Genomic DNA, 17327 nt, shown 5'->3' with positions numbered 1-17327 from the left:
GGAAAATATTTTTTTCATAAATGATCAATTAAAAAAAATGAACAGAAAAAAATATTTTCATCGTGTATGAAAATATTATAACATAAATTATTATTAATAATGAAAAAAATATGTATCGACTAATTATTTTAGGCGATATAAACTATCATTTTTTAAATATTTTTTAAGTAATTCATTTCTTACGAAAAAAGGGATCCTAAGCTTAATTAATTTTGGGCAGCTTAATCAATTAGGGGCCTCATCATTAAGGGTGATCGGTTTTTGATTCGATCCAATCTGATTCCACCCAGAAATTGAAGACTTGATTGAAGGTGCTTGGAATTGGTTCGGTTTCGTTTTCGAAAGATCCAGTGGAACCGACTTTATGTGCTTGAAACACATATTCACATTTTAAATGTGTAAGAGTATCATTATAAATAAAAAAAATTCAAATGGCTTCTTTAACAATATTTAAAAAATAAAAATAAAATTAAAAGAAATACTCGATCCCATGATCCGTTCCGATCCTTTTGCTCACCCGTAAAACTAGCATCGGTTCCGATTTGGTAGTAACCCAACCAGATCGTCGCCCCAGGATCGGAGCGAAATTCGGTCTCGATGGTTTCCGTTGCGATTCTTTTGCTCACTCTGCTCGTCACCGTCCCTATATATGCCACACTTCTCCTCCACTTCCCACTATCTGACGAGTCGCTCTCTACTTTCGCCGGAGAAATGTCCGGCGTGGTGGTCATCGACAACGGCGGCGGCGATCTCGACCCCACCGCCTTCCTCCCCAGCTGCCTTCTCCGCCCCCTGTCCTCCAAGAAGTTCCCCCACCCCGACCCCCTCCACTCCTCCGCCGCCGTCCGCGGCCCCGTCGACCGCGGATACATCATAAAGGCCGAACCTGCACCGCGACATTTGGGCCCACCTCTTCGCCAACCACCTCCGCGTCAGCACCACCTCCTCCTCCCTCCTCCTCACATAGCCGCCCTTCACCGTCTCCTCCATCCAACGCGCCACCGACGAGCTCGTCTTCGAGGACTTCAACTTTAAGTCCCTCTGCGTCGCCGACTCTGCTTCACTCGTTCATCTCTACGAGGCCAGCACGAGCCCACAAGGGTAATCACTACAATTTTCGACTCATCTCTACCAGGTTGGTTTAGGACTTCTCTTCTGGGAAGAGTTATGAGTATGATTCTGAGGTTCTCGTCATGGCTTTTTGTTGATTGAACAAAGCTATTAAAGTATCAAAGTTGACTTGAATAAGCTGAAGTCTTGATAATTTTTTATGCTTTCCTCTTTCATTTATGGTGATCTTGAAAAGCTGGAAATTTTGAGCGGTTTATGGCCTTTCACGTTGTAACGGCTTTCGGCATTGTATCATATTGGTCTCCAAGGCACATTGTAGTCTTGTCGTGGATTGCGGGTTCTCTTTTACCCACGCGGTGCCTGTTTTTCTGAAATTTTACTTTGAATGATGAGGTGAAGAGGACCGATCTGGGTGGGAGGCTGACGAATTATTGAAGGAGTTGGTGTCGATGAGAACTTTTTGATGGACGATGTTAAGGAGAAGCTATGCTTTGTTTCCCTTAATGTTGACCGTGATTTGCAGCTTGCCAGGTAAGGCTTATTTATTTTTCATTATGATGGGTTGAAGATAGTCTGGCAGCTTTTGTATGGAGTTCAGCTTGTTTCTGCTTTGTTGCTCGGAAAATTTATTGAATTCTGAAGGTCATGGTAAGTAACAGAATTTCAGTCAGTAGTTGGTTTCCTGAAAATTTTGAGATAGTGAGATCAAATCTCTTCTTTCCCAAATTAAATGTCTGCTGATTACAAGCGGAATGAACAGATCCTTGAGCAAGTAATTTCTCACTCAAGCTACGCAAGAAGATCTAAGAACTAGTAAGCAACATCTAGATCAGTTTCACAGCAGCAGCTCAAGTCCATTGATGAACTTGTTTCAGTTCTAGTCTACCTTCTTTCATGGGAAAAACATATCACTCCAGTTCACCCTGACTTCTTAGTTGACAAAAGGAAGTTGCACTAGATTCCTGCTTTTCTGATTCGCTTCTTGGGCTAGAGAAGCACACCACACCCGACTGCTTTAGTGAAAGTCCAAGTATTTGATAGGCAAATCCTCAAAACAAAACCTATCTCATTTCATTCCAATCCAAATAGCAGTTGAAAGTTGTCCCAATAGGCAATCTTCAAAACAAAACCTATCATCTGGGTCATTTCATTCCAATCCAAATAGCAGCTGAAATTCCTTAAGTATATAGTTCAGTTCTTAAGCCTCACAGGTCATAGAATAGAAGACTCGAAAGATATTCAAAATTTCCCTCAGAGAGATGGAGCTTCCATTCCTCAAGACTCGAAAGATATTCAAAATTTCCCTCGGCGATATAGAGCTTCCGTTCCTCAAGATTAGCACATCGTTAGCAAAACACATATGCGTTGGTTTAGCTTTAGAGCTTTTTAGATGATATGAAAAACCCGCTCGGCATCTTAAGACGAAATAGTTTGGGCGCGAATTCACTTTGGAGTTCGGTGAAGAATTGGAGTTCTTGTTGGACTCCGATTGAATATTCTGGTTGTTAACGCGCAAAGTAAGTCGATAGTTAATTGAAGTCGAATATAATATCTAGATATATAAAATCTTGAAAATAATATCTCCACCGAAATCTCCCCTTCGGTGTCCGAGACTATCTCCTCTTCGGTAGAGGTGCTTGGAATCCGCCTCACGCATTTTTTGGGTAGCCATTACACTTAAATAAATTAAAAATGAAAGTGAGATATCGAGAGAAGTCGGGAGTGAGATATGAAGAAGGAGACAGGAGAGAGGTAAGTGAGTTTGAAGGTGAGAGAGGGAGCGATGCCCTACCTCTCTCCCGTCTTGCTCTTTATATCTCACTTTCATTTTTAATTTATTTAAGTGTAATGGCTACCCAAGAAATGTGTGAGAGGGATTCCAGGTACCTCTTGGCTGAGACTCAAGAGGAGGTAGTCTTCCACACCGAAGGGAAGGTTTCCGTGGAGGTATTATTTTCAGGATTTTATATATTTAGATATTATATTTGATGTCAATTGACTATTGACGTATTTTGCGCGTTAACCAGAATATCCAACTGGAGTCGAATGAGAATTCCAATCCTTCGGTGAACTCCGAAGTGAATTCACGCCCAAACTATTTCGTCTTAAGATTCTGAGCAGCGGGTTTTTCATATCGTCCAAAAAGCTCTAAAGCTAAATCGACGTATATGTGTTTTGTTGACCATGTGCTGATTTTGAGGAATGGAAGCTCTATATCTTCGAGCGAAATTCTGAATATCTTTCAAGTCTTCTATTCTATGCCCTGTGAGGCTTATTTGAGGGAAATTCTGAATATCTTTCAAGTCTTCTATTCTGAAACCTTGCGAGAACTGAAATATACTTAAGGAATTTGAGCTGCTGTTTGGAATGAAATGACCCGGATGAGAGGTTTTAGTTTGGGGATTTGCCTATCAAATACTTGAGACTTTCACTAGAGCACTCTCCTTTGAAGGAATCCTTCAACTAGTCAGCTCTGTGATATATAGTATGGTTTCATACTAGTGTGGTGTGCTTCTCTTGCCCAAGAAGTTAATCAGAAAAACATGAAGCTGATGCAATTCCCTTTTGTCGACTGCTACTTCTGCAAATGGAAAACAAAGTGAGTCAGGGTTCAGTGGACTGATGTTGACCGTGATTGCAGCTTGCCAGGTAATGCTTTATTTTGTTCAGACGTCTCATTATGATGGGTTGAAGATAGTCTGGCAGCTTATGTATGGAGTTCAGCTTGTTTCTGCATTATGCTTAAAAATGGTTAGTGAATGTGGACAAATTTTTAATGCTCCACAAGATGACTATACATGGCTAAGCTGCTACTGGTAGCAAAACCAAAAAGAGTGTCTTGCTACTAGCCATGTAGTTGTTACTATATCACCCAGAGATTTTTTCAGCACAAAATTAAAGTCAAGGATTAAGGAACCCCAAGTAGCTGAGCCCTTCAGGAAGCATGGAATATAATTATGAATAGCCTATGGAATTGAATTGATTTATATCAGTTAATATCACTAAATTAGGAATGAAAGATATTGAGTGCTTAAATCTTCCAAAGAATCATAAGGAAAGCTGCCGGGTACTAGATGTTACATAAAACATGATACTTAAGTATGATGACACAAAAAATGAATATAGGTGGCTCACTCAATGGGATAATGCATAAAACTAAGTTGTTGTTTTGACTGTTTCTTAGTTAGTTGGTTGTGTTAGAACTTCTCTCTATGCATTTTGTGCCTCTATGTTTAGCACTCAATTTTGTACAGCAGAAATTTTTGGTTAGTTAGTTAATTGTGTTAGAACTTCAACCAATCCATTTTGGTAGACATCTTTCTCTTCAGTGAGCTCACCTGGATCAACTGTTCTTCTTTAGGAAGCCTGGACGGTATAATCTCTTTAGATGCACATATGTTCTTCCCAATGGAGTCACACATTCAAAGGGTTGTCAAAGACCCAGAAGCAGCACGACACAACCTCAATTTGACAGATGAGTCTGATCTTACATAAGGCTGTACAATTATTGATGTTGAGAAACCAGAATCTGCAGAAGACGAAGAGAATCGACTTAACCAAAAACGTAATATCGGATATTCATTACAGCTGACTTGTGGATTTTTGTATTCGTTTGTCTGGTGTGTGCATAGAGAAAAATATAGAAGATATTGCGAAGCCTTCGGAACTTCCCTTATATTTACTACCTCCTATATAGGAGTTCAACCTGATAAATGAGCGATTCCTTGTCCCAGAGATGATATTTCGACCTGCAGATTTGGGTGCGTTTTGTGCTCCTATCTTTTAAAGGTGCTTTTTGGTACCTTAGTTACGAGTTGATGTATTGGTGAATTGCTAAGTGCCTAGAGATGTCAATCACATGTTGTTCAGTCTAAGCAAGTGATAAATCACATCGTGTTTGGCCTAAGAAATTGCTTAATCTGATCCATTGGTCATTTTTTGTCTTTATTTGGTTGACATCCTTCACAATTGGTTCCACTGCCTTTAAATCTACTCTTCAGTATCTTAGTGAGGATTCGATGTATTGGTGCACTTACCAGTTGTCTTTTAATAAGAAATGTCAATCACATCTTGTTTGGTCTGAGGAAGTGCCTAATCTGATCCTTATGTCATTTATTGTTCAGGATTGTATTAAATATCAGGCATTGAAGTGCAATTGTGAACCTTCTTTTTCAGGAATGAATCAGGCCGGACTGGCAGAGTGCATTGTTCGAGCTATCAATTCATGCCATCCATATCTCCATCCTGTTCTTAATGAGAGGTATTCTGTCCCTTGAGCATTGCAATGGTGAACTGTTGGCTTCACTTCTATGCATTTGCAATTGTTTATTACCAGTAGTTAACTACTTTATGTGTGCTCTTCTTTCTTTCTGAATTTTGCAGCATCATATTGACTGGTGGAAGCACACTTTTTTTTCCTGAATTTGCCATCCGATGCAAAAAATGAAGAAGATTTGCTTAAAATCCAGCTTAAAACGAAACCTTGTCTCAAGACCTTTGGAGCAAAACAGCGAGTCCTTTTCCTCCATGCCCTAACCAACACGTCCAGAACGACACCCTAAAAGCTCAAATGGCTAAAAACCCTCCTTCACAGTCACCACTTCGATACGAACACAACCCTCGCTCCACAACCCCTCAGTCTTGCCGGAGATTAATCCTTCGCCATTCCGTCTGACCCTATCGGCACAACCCCTTCCCATCTCTTCCTTCACCTCTTCTTCTTCTTCCTCTTTGCGGGACGTGCGTTCCAGCTAGTAAAGTTTTCTATTCGACTTTTCTCGAGAAAGTGAATGCTTATGTGTTGGAGTTCCCTTCCATTAATGCTCTGCTTGCTGCTTCGATATCGCGGGAATGAAGGTGAGTGAAATCGGTCCTTCCCTAGGCTCTTCGCTACTCGTGTTCTTCTGTCTCAGCTAATCGAACAGAGCTTTTCGAAAGGTTCCTTACTTCATTAGAATTCTTCCAGCATTTAAGAGCTGCTCTATGTCCTTGTGCGAGCAAGTTAACATTGGTTCGATGACATGGTTTATTCTGAAATTGTTGTCCTCTGGTATATGCGTTCCGGATTGTTTGAGCTGATGTTAACTCTTCTTCTGTTGCAGCATTCGTACAATCAGCTCAGATAAAGTTCCGGTTTAGAGATTGCTGTAGTAGAGAGATTATTCGCAGGCCAACGAGGGATTTTGGCAACCTGGCTCATGGCAGGTTCTTTACTTTTCATGCTCAAGAAGCAATTTTTCCTTTGCCCCTGTTCTCGGTGGTTTTTTGGGAGTTGCTGACGCAAGAATAGTTCCGAGTGTGATAAGTTTAATCTGAAATGCGTAGTGGCATATCTTTGTTGACTCGACAATTTCTCAAGAACTTGCATGTTACCATCGGTACCAGTCGGAATGTTTTTGGCTCTCATTGTAGTCCTTTGGATTTGAGAGATGGCGGTTTTCTTTTGTTTTGGTTTTCCCTTTCAAGAGAATCAGATTGCAAATAGCCAAGGCAGATAAGGAAGGACACTCCGACGCACCGTCATGGGGGTGATGATAAAAGAAGATGGGGTGTCTGTTTGTTCACAAATGTGGATCGAGAACTTCAAAGAACCTGATAGAATTTCTACCAGTTTGAGTTCTTATCTCAGAAGGTTCAAGTTATGGGTGATGGCATATCAAAAGGCCCGCATCGATGAGACTGGTTCCTATGTGCCTAAGAGTTCAATCCGGAGAGCTGAGCTGGACAACTTGTTGGCACTGGGAAATGCTGTTCTTGATAATAGGTTTAGATGGGGTTCTGGGTTGGAGTTTTTCATTAAGTCACCAAGGGATAAGATGGAGTATCAGTCATTATCGAAGAGGAAGATTAAGGCTATCTTGACTACCACACAGCCGACCCCATTTCAGGATAAGATCGGGCAGGAGGTTTTGTTGATGATTTTGGAGCCAATTTATGAAGCCAGGTTTTCACAGAAGTCATTTGCTTTTAGGCCTGGGAGGAATGCACATACGGTGTTGAGGGTGATGTGGAGGAATTTTGCAGGGTATTTGTGGTATATAAAGGAGTATTTGAGTACCATATTGGATGGGATGAAGGTTGGGTTAGTTGTAGGTTGTTGATGAGGGATGTTAGAGATAAGAAGATAGCTGTTTTGGTGAAGGCAGCGTTAATAACAACAGTCATAACGAGTAAGCCCGATGATGGTGAACAGAAGAAAAAGAAGAAGAGGAAGTATCAAAAGAAGAGGGTGTTAGCAGAAGATGAACCAAAGCCCCACCCTTACTGGTTAGACACATTTTTCGGGTTTGCACCCGACGAAGCGGGGAAGCTTCCTAATTGTGGAGATTGTGGAATTCTTAGCCCACTTTTGGCTAATATATGCCTTGATGAGTTAGACCGTTCGATGGAGAGTAAGATAACGGAATTTCATCGTCCATCTAAGAGTGACGTCATATGGAATAGCCCAGAAGGGGAAGAGCACCGGGGATACATCTTGGCCAGAGTTTGTTCTGACAAGTGGCCCTGATAAAACTCGGAAGATGGACTATGTGCAATATGGTGGTCACATTTTGATTGGTGTTTGGGGCCCGAGAGCATATGCGGCAACATCGAGAAAGCAATTGATAGAATTTTGTGATCAGAAATATATGCTTAAGCTTGACAATGAGAGCCTCCCTATCGAGTAGATCATGAAGGGCATAATGTTCCTTGATCATGTCTTGTGCTGGAGGGTTGTCTATCCAACTTTATGTTACACTGCGACTGGGGGAAAGATAATTAGCAAGAAGGATGTGGGCACCCTTTTGTCAGTCACAGCGGGCTTGAAGCAATGTATCAGGCCGTTCAGGAACATAAAGTTCCTGATCTACAAACTTGTTTCAGAATGTTCCATGCCACGCAGGCTCACACAAATGTGGAAACTAAAAAGTTTTTGTCCACAATGGTTGAGTGCTATCGATATGCTGACTACCGGATGAAAATTGGGAACCTCTGTTCCTACATAATTAGTGGTTCTCTTGCAAAGCTATATGCTGCCAAGTACAAACTCCATTCGCGAGCTAAGGTGTACAAGATTGGTGCAAGAAATCTGAGTCGTCCATTAAAGGAAAAGAAAGGACAGTCTCATGACTACCATAATTTGCTGAGGATGGGTCTTGCTGAGCCTATCAATGCTCTACAGTATCCTAGAATGTCTCTTGTTCCTGAAACTGATTATTCTCCTTTCCCATGTAATTGGAGATGAGAAGGCATTAATGGCATACATAAGCTTTGATGACTCGTAGACTTTGGAAGAGCAGAGGAGTTGCATTCGTGAGCAAGCTCTTCTGTCCCCTCGGGGTTACATTTCAATGCTCGTTTGGAACTACAAGAGGAAGAATGTCCGAATGGATCAGCTGTCCTTGCACGGTAGCCTTGACATTGGCATGGAAAATAGACAGTTACTTTTGGGATCGGATCTTGAAAAGGAGGGTGATAATTGCAAAGAAGAGCAAGATGATGAATGACTTTAAGTGGCGCAAGGGTGAAACATGTTCATTCTTTCTGAAAAGAAGTTTGCCCTTTTCAGACTTCTAGCTTTCAAATGAATAGAAAAAGAGAGATGACTTTGCTAGTAGAGAAACTTAGATAACTTTGCCTTTTCAGACTTCTAGCTTTCAAATGAATAGAAAAAGAGAGATGACTTTGCTAGTAGAGAAACATAGATAACTTTGCTTCTGCAGTATTGTTGTAAAATGCAAAGTTAAAGGGATGTAAAAGCCAATGCAACTTTTCCGAAAAAGACTACACCTTCAAGCTCTGATGTTTAGTCAGCAGGCAACAGAGCTATCTTCTTCAGGGTAAGTTGTAACTTGGCCGTCAATGGATGCACACAACAAGATTTGAAGGTCCAGCCTAATATCTCGTAACTGTGACTTCTCTACTGTAGTTTTCATTCGTCATGTTGACCCAATAGTGATACTTAAATTGGTTGGACAGGTTGGTTTCAACCCTTTCTAGTCATTTCTTGCCAGTCAAGGATGCTTCTAACTGGATGCATCTTTTATCGAAAATCAATTGTAAAGTCGTACACACATTTAAAGACTGTGTGATGGTTTGATATTATTCTTAGATCCTAATAGAACTTTTCAATTTACAAGAGTCTCATATGTCTCTAATTGATCTATGTCTGCATTTAATGGAACCTTTCACGGAAATGCTGAGTGGCTCCATTTTCCAGGTCCTGTTCAAGCGGAAAAAGAGAAGTCAGGACATCTATCATCGGCATGGTGCTCATGCTATGAGACACTGTACCTTGTTCATGGTTCTCGCTATTCCTTGTATCATGGGAAACAAACTGTAGCCAATTTAGTAGCGCGTTAAAGCAACCCGATCAAATCTAAATCCAATGTCTCATGATATTATGGGGTTTGGTCATAATTTTGGTAGGCGATTTTCGACTGGAATTTGAGGTAAACCTGTAGAATGGGTTCAAAGAGAGAGTTCTCTCACATTCAAGTGTCACGGCCGTAGAGTTTGGGATTGACCCATGCGGCGACTCGGGCTTCCTTTGTATCATTGAAGCGCCCGAGCTAAGCCTTTTGTCTTTAATTCACATGGATCTCTTTGTATCGTTGAAGCCTTCTGTCTTTAATTCACATGGGTCTTCATAGAGAGAGGAAACTCTAGAGAGAGACTTTGGGGAGAAATGTTTTGTGATATTGATTTGTGGATGTCAAATAACATAGAGGACTTCTCTTTATATAGCAGGGGACCTTGAATTACAACCGTAAATCTCTATCTCATCTAACAGCTTAAGATCTCATCTTCCATCTTTCTAACCACCAACATTTATTAGGAAGGTTCCATAACACAAGGTAAATTACTGGCTCGCCCGTCCCCGAGAACCTTTTATAATATAGTAGAAAACCCTAGACAAACCCTAGGGGACCAATACACGGAGAATCTTGGGGGATCATCGCAGCCATATTCACGACCGGTTGGGGCATGAAAGTCTCAGCCCGTGTTATTTTTCTCTACCCATGTGAGTGCCGTCCTCGGTGCTCTTGGCTAAGGGTTGATTTACGTAGCGGAATTTTTCTTTTGGCCTCCCGCATCCTTCTCTTGGATTGTAGGCTTCTTTTGGTTTTTGTTCTTTCGATTGCGTGAGCACTTCTTTTTCGGCTTCGAGACTTGAGGTTTCTTCGATGCTTCGACCGCTTCATGAGTCATCGGCGACTCGTTCTTTGTCTTGGCCGCATCAATGTCTTCCAGCTTTGGAAACAACACACTGATTGGCAGAGTGTTTTGTGTTTACGTGGGCAGCTCCCACTTTTCCTTTGGCTTCTCCAAAGGTCGGGTGTTTGCGCTTAACTCAAGCGACGCCTCAACTCTTGCTTTACTCTCCACGAGTCGAATCGTGTTGATATTTTTTGTTTCTTTCACCCCATTGAACATTGTTGCGATCAATGGGTAATCGGGATCGATGATGATGATCGACTTGGTTCTCGGGTCAACCATTGCTTGAGCCTTGTCAAAGAAATCTATACCCAGTATGAGATCATAATTGTCGAGCGGAATTACCTCGAAGTCAAACTTTCCTTTCCAACCGCCAACTTGAATCTTGACGCCTCTAGCAATGCCATTAGCTGGCTAGTCTTCTGAGTTCAGTGTGTTGAAGAAATGTTTAGTGGGTTCCACGCGGAGTCCCAATCTCTTAGCCACTTCGCTTGAGAGAAATAGGTTTGCCGCCCCTGTGTCAACCAAGGCAATGAGCGTCTTGCTGCATACCATGAGTTCCACGAAGTTCAGTGTTGACGCCCTCGAGGATTTCTTCGGCGGTGATTGAGTTCGCATCTAGTTGATAAGATCGCTAAAATTTTCTCTACTACAATTCACACATGAAACAAGCTGCAAATTGTCATTAAACCATGCCAATGTCATGTCAATATTAGTTTTGTTTGTTTGTCTGATCCTTAGATTAAAGCTTGAAAGCTTTGGTTTCTTTGCATCTAAGTATGCTCAATAATCATGAATGTGGCAGATTGTGACAACGCTTCAAGCCTAACCGTTTGATCTCTGCAGAGTGATTCCACACCGAGGAATTGTCCATCACGGATGAGTCCTTTGAGCTCATAGTTCCAGTTGAAACGAATGCCCTTGGATTGGCCTTCATCGAAATAGTAAACATGCTCTTCGGCAGCGAGACGCATAATGTGGCATGCTCCAGAATATGGCTCCACATAGCATCGGAGATTCAAATAATTCATTGAGAACTATGTATACGAAAACAAAGATTTAATGTTGCAGCACTACCTAAGGCGGGGCTTTACATTTCTCAGTCTTGATTGATCCAAATAAAGAAGGTCGACAAAATCTCGGACTATGACAATGCCAGCCCCTGTCAATTGTTTGTGCACTTGTCCACCCTTGCATAAGCAGTAGAAACTTCCCAACAAGTACCGCATTACAAATCTCCTCTAATGTTAAATTGCTTGCCGAAAAGGTTCTAGCATAAGAATGACTAATTGATTTTCTAGCATTGTCTTTAAAAAGTACAGCCTACACAACTCCGGATACTAGCTGTCCGTAGTAGTTTTAGATGGTGTGTTTTAAACAAAGACTAGACAAATAGCAGTTGCTTTGAAGACTCACGTTCTCCACGGTTATCTTCAACAGCGAAAGCCTCGGATAAGGCCCCACGAATATGCACAGTGGCATAGCATCTACAAGGCAACCTTAAATCCAAGCCTATATTTGCCAGATTTGGATCCCCCGACATGGCATTTCTATGTTAGGGTTACCATAAAATGAAATCGGGCTGTCCATTTTCATCCCTTGGCCAAGAATGCTCTTCTACGTCACAGATTGAGAGGAAGGAAAAATTTTTGGGTGGGAATTTTTTTTGGCAGCCTTCCAAAAATTGTGAATCACATCCTCTCTCATCACATTCGACCCTTGCAACCCAAAAAAACAAAAACCTCCTCTCTCCCCAAAAACTCTCTCCCACTTATGACCCTCCTCCTCCATGCCGGCCAGAGCTTTCTCCGGTGACATTCCTCTACACCGGCGCCGGAATATTTCTCTCTCCCCTCATCCTCTAATTCAAACACCAAAAATCACAAACCCAAAATATTTTCCCATTTTTTATCGTTCCTCATTCTCGCACCAGTGACTTTGCCGAACAAAGAGAAAAAGGCAAGGCAACCGAAGAAAAAGGTACATAATTCTTCAAATACCCAATTTTTACTTTCAATTCTTTCCCTTTTCTTATAGTTTTGAACCCTTGCTTTTGTTTGTTCTAAATGCAGCGTTGTTGGGTTGAAATTCTAGGTTTTCAATTTTTCAGGGTAAGTTGCTTTTGAAATATTTGATTTTTTTTTTTGTTACTAGAAAATTTTTGGTTAACCCAAAATTATGCTCTGTTTGTTGACTTAGTAATTGTTAGTCAATTGTTGCTTCTGTAGTTTCTGTGGAGATAAAATTATTTATATTGTTGTACATTTGCAGGGGACGCTTACTTATACTCTTCGTCTTCTCTCGATCGGCTTTGAATGTACTTAATTTTTTACTTGCAAAGTTGATGAGTTCTCTATCTAGTCTACGTTATTAAGTAGTAAGATATAACTCTAGTTATTCTTTCATTCCACCAAGTTGGTGAGATCACATTTTTATATATTCCAAGTTGTTTAAGTCGTAATCGGTTCCTTGTCACTACTCATGGAAACTTTTTGTATATTGTAGGATCCCTTGGATCAAATAGTTCGCATGGTGCATTGTATAATAAGGGTTCTAACACACCATCTGAAGTTGTTACATGGTGAGATTTTTCATCAATACTAATTGTATTAGTATTTCTAGTGTATGTTCCTCTGTTTGACATTGGTCTTTGAGCTTAATTTTTCCATTTTCTTATATTTTGCTTGACCTTTGCTTTGTAAATTGTAGTGTTGGCACGTTTTATGTTATACTTGGTAAAATGAATGCTTTGTAAATTGAATGCTAATGCTCCTTGGTATTTGATGTTACTTATTTATGCTATTTTAGGTTTGTTGAAATGCCGAAGGAATACTATGTCGTTTCAATGACCATAATATCAGCATATATGATAGTTGGCCTCAAACTTAAGTCCAAGTAAGTGGTTTTAGTAATGCAAATTATAAATGATATAACAATTGAGAAGCCGCAAAACAGGCGTACTTGAAATTTTTCAATATGAAGGAGTTGCCAATGACAATTCATTTGCCTACACGATTTCATCCCAATATTGAACATGTGAAACAGGTATGTTAGTTGCTTACTCTTGTAATGAAACACTTTAAGTTTTCAATGGTTTATGGATCTAAAAATTATATGGTTTCTCGTTATGTCTAATCAGGACGATGCTTGTCCTAGTAGATGTAGCAATATAATTAGAGATCTGAAAATGGAGTTGGAACAAACCCGATTTAAGTTAGAACAAACTCAAAGGGAGCTGGAACATAGCGAATGTTCGTATCGATTGACCATACAAGAGTTGGAACATACCCAATGTTTGCTTTGATTAATTGTACATGAGCTACATAATGTAAGGGTAGAGGTGGCCATTTGGAACCGTGGCCCCGGAATCGGCCCATTGACCGGGTCCACGGTTCCAAACCGACACAGGAACCGGCCCTCAAGGGCCGGTTCCGGGCCGATTCCAACCCATAATTATTTTAAAAAAAAAAAAGTGGCAGTGGGGCAAAGAGTGGGCTCTTTGCCCCATGCCGGGCCTGCTTCCCCCCTTCCCTCCCTCCCCCCACCCAACGGCTCTTTGGGCCGTTGGCCCAAAGAGCCGTTGCATGCAAATTGGCCGTTGCCATTTATAAAAAAAAAAATTGAATTATTTTTATTTTTTGCCTATAAATACCTATTATCTCCCTTTCATTTTTCTCACAAATCCCATAAACAATTCTCTCAAATTCTCTCAAATCCTCTCGGTTTGCTCAAATTCTCTCAATCCCAACTCAATTCTCTCAATTGAATTTCCGATCAATTCTCTAAAAAATGGCAAGTGGAAGCGAAAATCAAGCAAGATGGCGGAGATTCCGAGTATCCCATTCCCGAATATGATCCTTGTGAGTATACATGTTGGGAAGACAACGACGATAATATCAACTATGTCCCGATTCCGAACGTCGAGCACATCCCAACATAAGAAAGTCTTCATCCTCCCACCGGTGTCGAAGAAACGTCAACGGCAAATAAGCCGGAACGGAAGGGCCGATATAATACATCCGACTTGTGGCTACATTTCGACAAGGTACGTGATGAAGGCGAAGGTAAGTATAATGTAAAATAAATATTGTTCGCAAACATATAAATTTACGAAAGGAGACGGTTACGGAACATTCCATCGGCATTTGACGAAAAAACATCTCACGCAAGCGGGGATCGACAATATGCAATAACAAATTTTCGGGTACGCCACTTCTAATCCTCATCATATATTCCGTTACACCGATGCACTTTATAAACAAACATTAGCTGAATATGTTGCCCTTGATCATGCTCCGTTTAATACTGGTGAAAATTTTAATACGAAATATTTGATAAATACTGCGTTGGTTCCCAAGCACAAACTATTCCAAAAATACTCTTAAACGCGAAGTTTTTCATCTTTATAAAAAGGAAAAAATCTTTAGCAAAATTTTTTGAATTCAATGGACGGTGCATATAGGTAGCGATATTTGGAGTGATTCTTGGCAAATTCATTCTTATATAGGTGTCACGTGTCATTGGATATGTGACGATTGGACTATTCAAAAAGACTTATTGCATTCCGAGTTTTTTTATGAAAGACATTTCACTCATAATATTTATAGAATAATTAGACAAGTTTTAGAAGAATATAATTTGATAAATAAAGTATTTTCAATTGGTTTTGATAATGCCGCCGCAAATACCGCTTCTATTTCCGAATTAGAAAATATTTGCAAACCCACTTTTGGGGGACAATTTTTTCACATTAGATGTGATTGTCATGTTTTAAATTTATGTGTACAAGATGATTTACGAACTCTTGACACTTCTCTTGCCCCAATAAAGGGTGCAATTAAATTTTTATAGAGTCGTCCCCATTTTATGAAATCATGGAGAAAATTTTGTAAACAAAATGGGAGAAAGACAAGAAGATTTCCAAAAGATATTCCGACTCGTTGGAATTCTAAGTATGAGTTGCTTCGGCAAACTTTTGATTATAAAGATTTATTACGTATGTTTATTTCACAAAATATTCTTGAAATTGCTTTACTTCCTCAACATTGGGACGTTTGCAAAAAAAATTTAGATTTTTTGAAAATTTTTAATGATGCTACTAAGACTTTATCTAGTATTTATTATCCTACTACGCATTTATTTTTAATAAAGTGTGTTAATATTGGTAGTGTTTTTAGTGAATATGAAAATGATACCGAATTAGCTCGAACTATTTTAGTAATGCGAGAAAAATGGTTGTATTATTATTTGCAAATTCCTCTTGTCTATTTAGTTGGTATTGATTTTGATCCACGTATTAAATTAGATGATTTACTAGATTATTTGAATGTGTATTATCATGATTGTTTATATTTAGAAGATTCAATAAATATTTCAAATATACTAGGAGATGTTAAAAAATCTATAGTAGTATTATATGGAGAATTTTGTAGTAGATATGGTTTAAGTGATTCCGGATCTTTACAATCTACCGCCTCACGTAGCGAAGGTGGTAATTCACTTAGTAAAGGGTATAATATGCTCAAGAGTAGGCAAAAAAAAAAAAAAGGGGTAACAGGTAGTATTTCTAAATTAGAAAAATATTTAACCACTCAATTTGAGTTTCGTGATGCGAAACATAGTACAGCTTTTGAAATCCTAATGTGGTGGAAGAGTTGACCAAATCGATACCGCGCCCTCATCGCCGTCGATATTAGTAACCCCTTCTTCAACGGTTGCGTTGAACAAGCATTTAGCGCCAAGGATTAGTTTTGGACTCTCGCCGTTCAAGATTAAGCTCGAGTCCCGTGGAAGCTCAAGCTCGTGTCGACGATTGGACGAGGGCGAAATTTCGACACCAAGAGCTAGATCGAGAACACAAATTTTTTGGTGATGATATTGGAGATACCACCGCCACGGGTATCACAACGGGTAGCGACGATTGACGATGAGGTAAGTTGGAGTTATCAAAGGTAAAAGAACTACATGGGCTTTGATTCTTTTATCCCCAAGAAAATATGTAGGCGGTTAATGATAATTCAATAAGTTCAAGCCCATTCCTCCTCTCTCTATTTTTTTCCCACATTTTATTACAATGTACAATTTGATTATATTTTATAATTTATAATTTATTATGTTTATTTTATTATTTATTATTTTAAAAATTAAAATTAAAAAAAGAATCGGAATTAATCGGCCCAGGAACCAGCCCGGAACCGCCGGTTCGGAACCGGAATCGGCCCGGAACCGCCGGTTCCGGTTCAGAACCGAAACCGAAATTTTCAATCGCCGGTTCCGGTTCCACCTTTTCGTGAAACCGGAACCGGTGGTTCCACGGAACCGACCGCCTCTATGTAAGGGAGGTGAATGACAACTATCGAGATATGATTAGTGGCTTCAGGAATGTTAACATCGATTAGAAATGCTAAGGCACTGCGTGCTTTTTTGTTATTGCTTAAGCTTAAGATTGACAAGCTAAAGCTTGCATGATGCATTTTGTATGTGCTGGGTTAGAATTTTTGGTTGATTTGAGTTCTTAACAATGATGAAACGTGTTGGATTAAATCTTAACAATGCAACCCAATAAAAAATTAAATTAATATAAGCAAGTACATGATGAAATGTAAAATAATAAGAAAATTATGCACTCAAGCCCACTCAATTGACAGACGGAATCAAGATCTTTTTCAATTCACATAAGTGTATCGGAGATTGGAGGAGGCTTACATCCCGATTGTCAAATAGAAGAAATAGAAAGAGTTAATTTAATCAGAAATTAGCATGCATGATAATATCAATATAACTTAGTGCAAATAGAATAACGCATTACACGTTACCAAGCGATGCTATCATGGAAGGCATGTTCAAATCTTGTGACACCTCAAACCTACTCAGTAGACCACTGTGAAAATCCCGAGGTATATTGTAACTTCCAAGAACTTGATTACTTTCGCCACCAAAGTTATGTGCAGAAGCTTGCGAAGAAGCTTACATCGAGTGGCATGTACTCTTGTGTGCCCTCAAGAATGTTTCAAAAAGCTATTTGAAGGAATCTGTGGTTTCATCATATAAAAGTGTAG

The 17327-nt window shown here is 39.9% G+C and overlaps 1 long non-coding RNA gene and 1 pseudogene across 1 annotated transcript; both read left to right on the top strand.

Moving 5' to 3' along the window:
* Nucleotides 1-983: 983 nt before the first annotated feature.
* Nucleotides 984-8683, top strand: LOC115757367 (annotated as a pseudogene).
* A 4458-nt stretch (nt 8684-13141) lies between these two features.
* Nucleotides 13142-13452, top strand: LOC125314916. The gene is made up of 2 exons (XR_007198257.1): nt 13142-13314; nt 13409-13452. It is a non-coding gene; the product is annotated as an uncharacterized LOC125314916 (long non-coding RNA).
* The last annotated feature ends 3875 nt before the right edge of the window (nt 13453-17327 follow it).

The sequence above is a fragment of the Rhodamnia argentea genome, chromosome 4, assembly GCF_020921035.1.
Source record: "Rhodamnia argentea isolate NSW1041297 chromosome 4, ASM2092103v1, whole genome shotgun sequence".
NCBI lineage: Eukaryota > Viridiplantae > Streptophyta > Magnoliopsida > Myrtales > Myrtaceae > Rhodamnia > Rhodamnia argentea.
The sequence above is the reverse complement of the archived record's forward strand: the minus strand, read 5'-3'. Positions and strand labels throughout refer to the sequence as shown.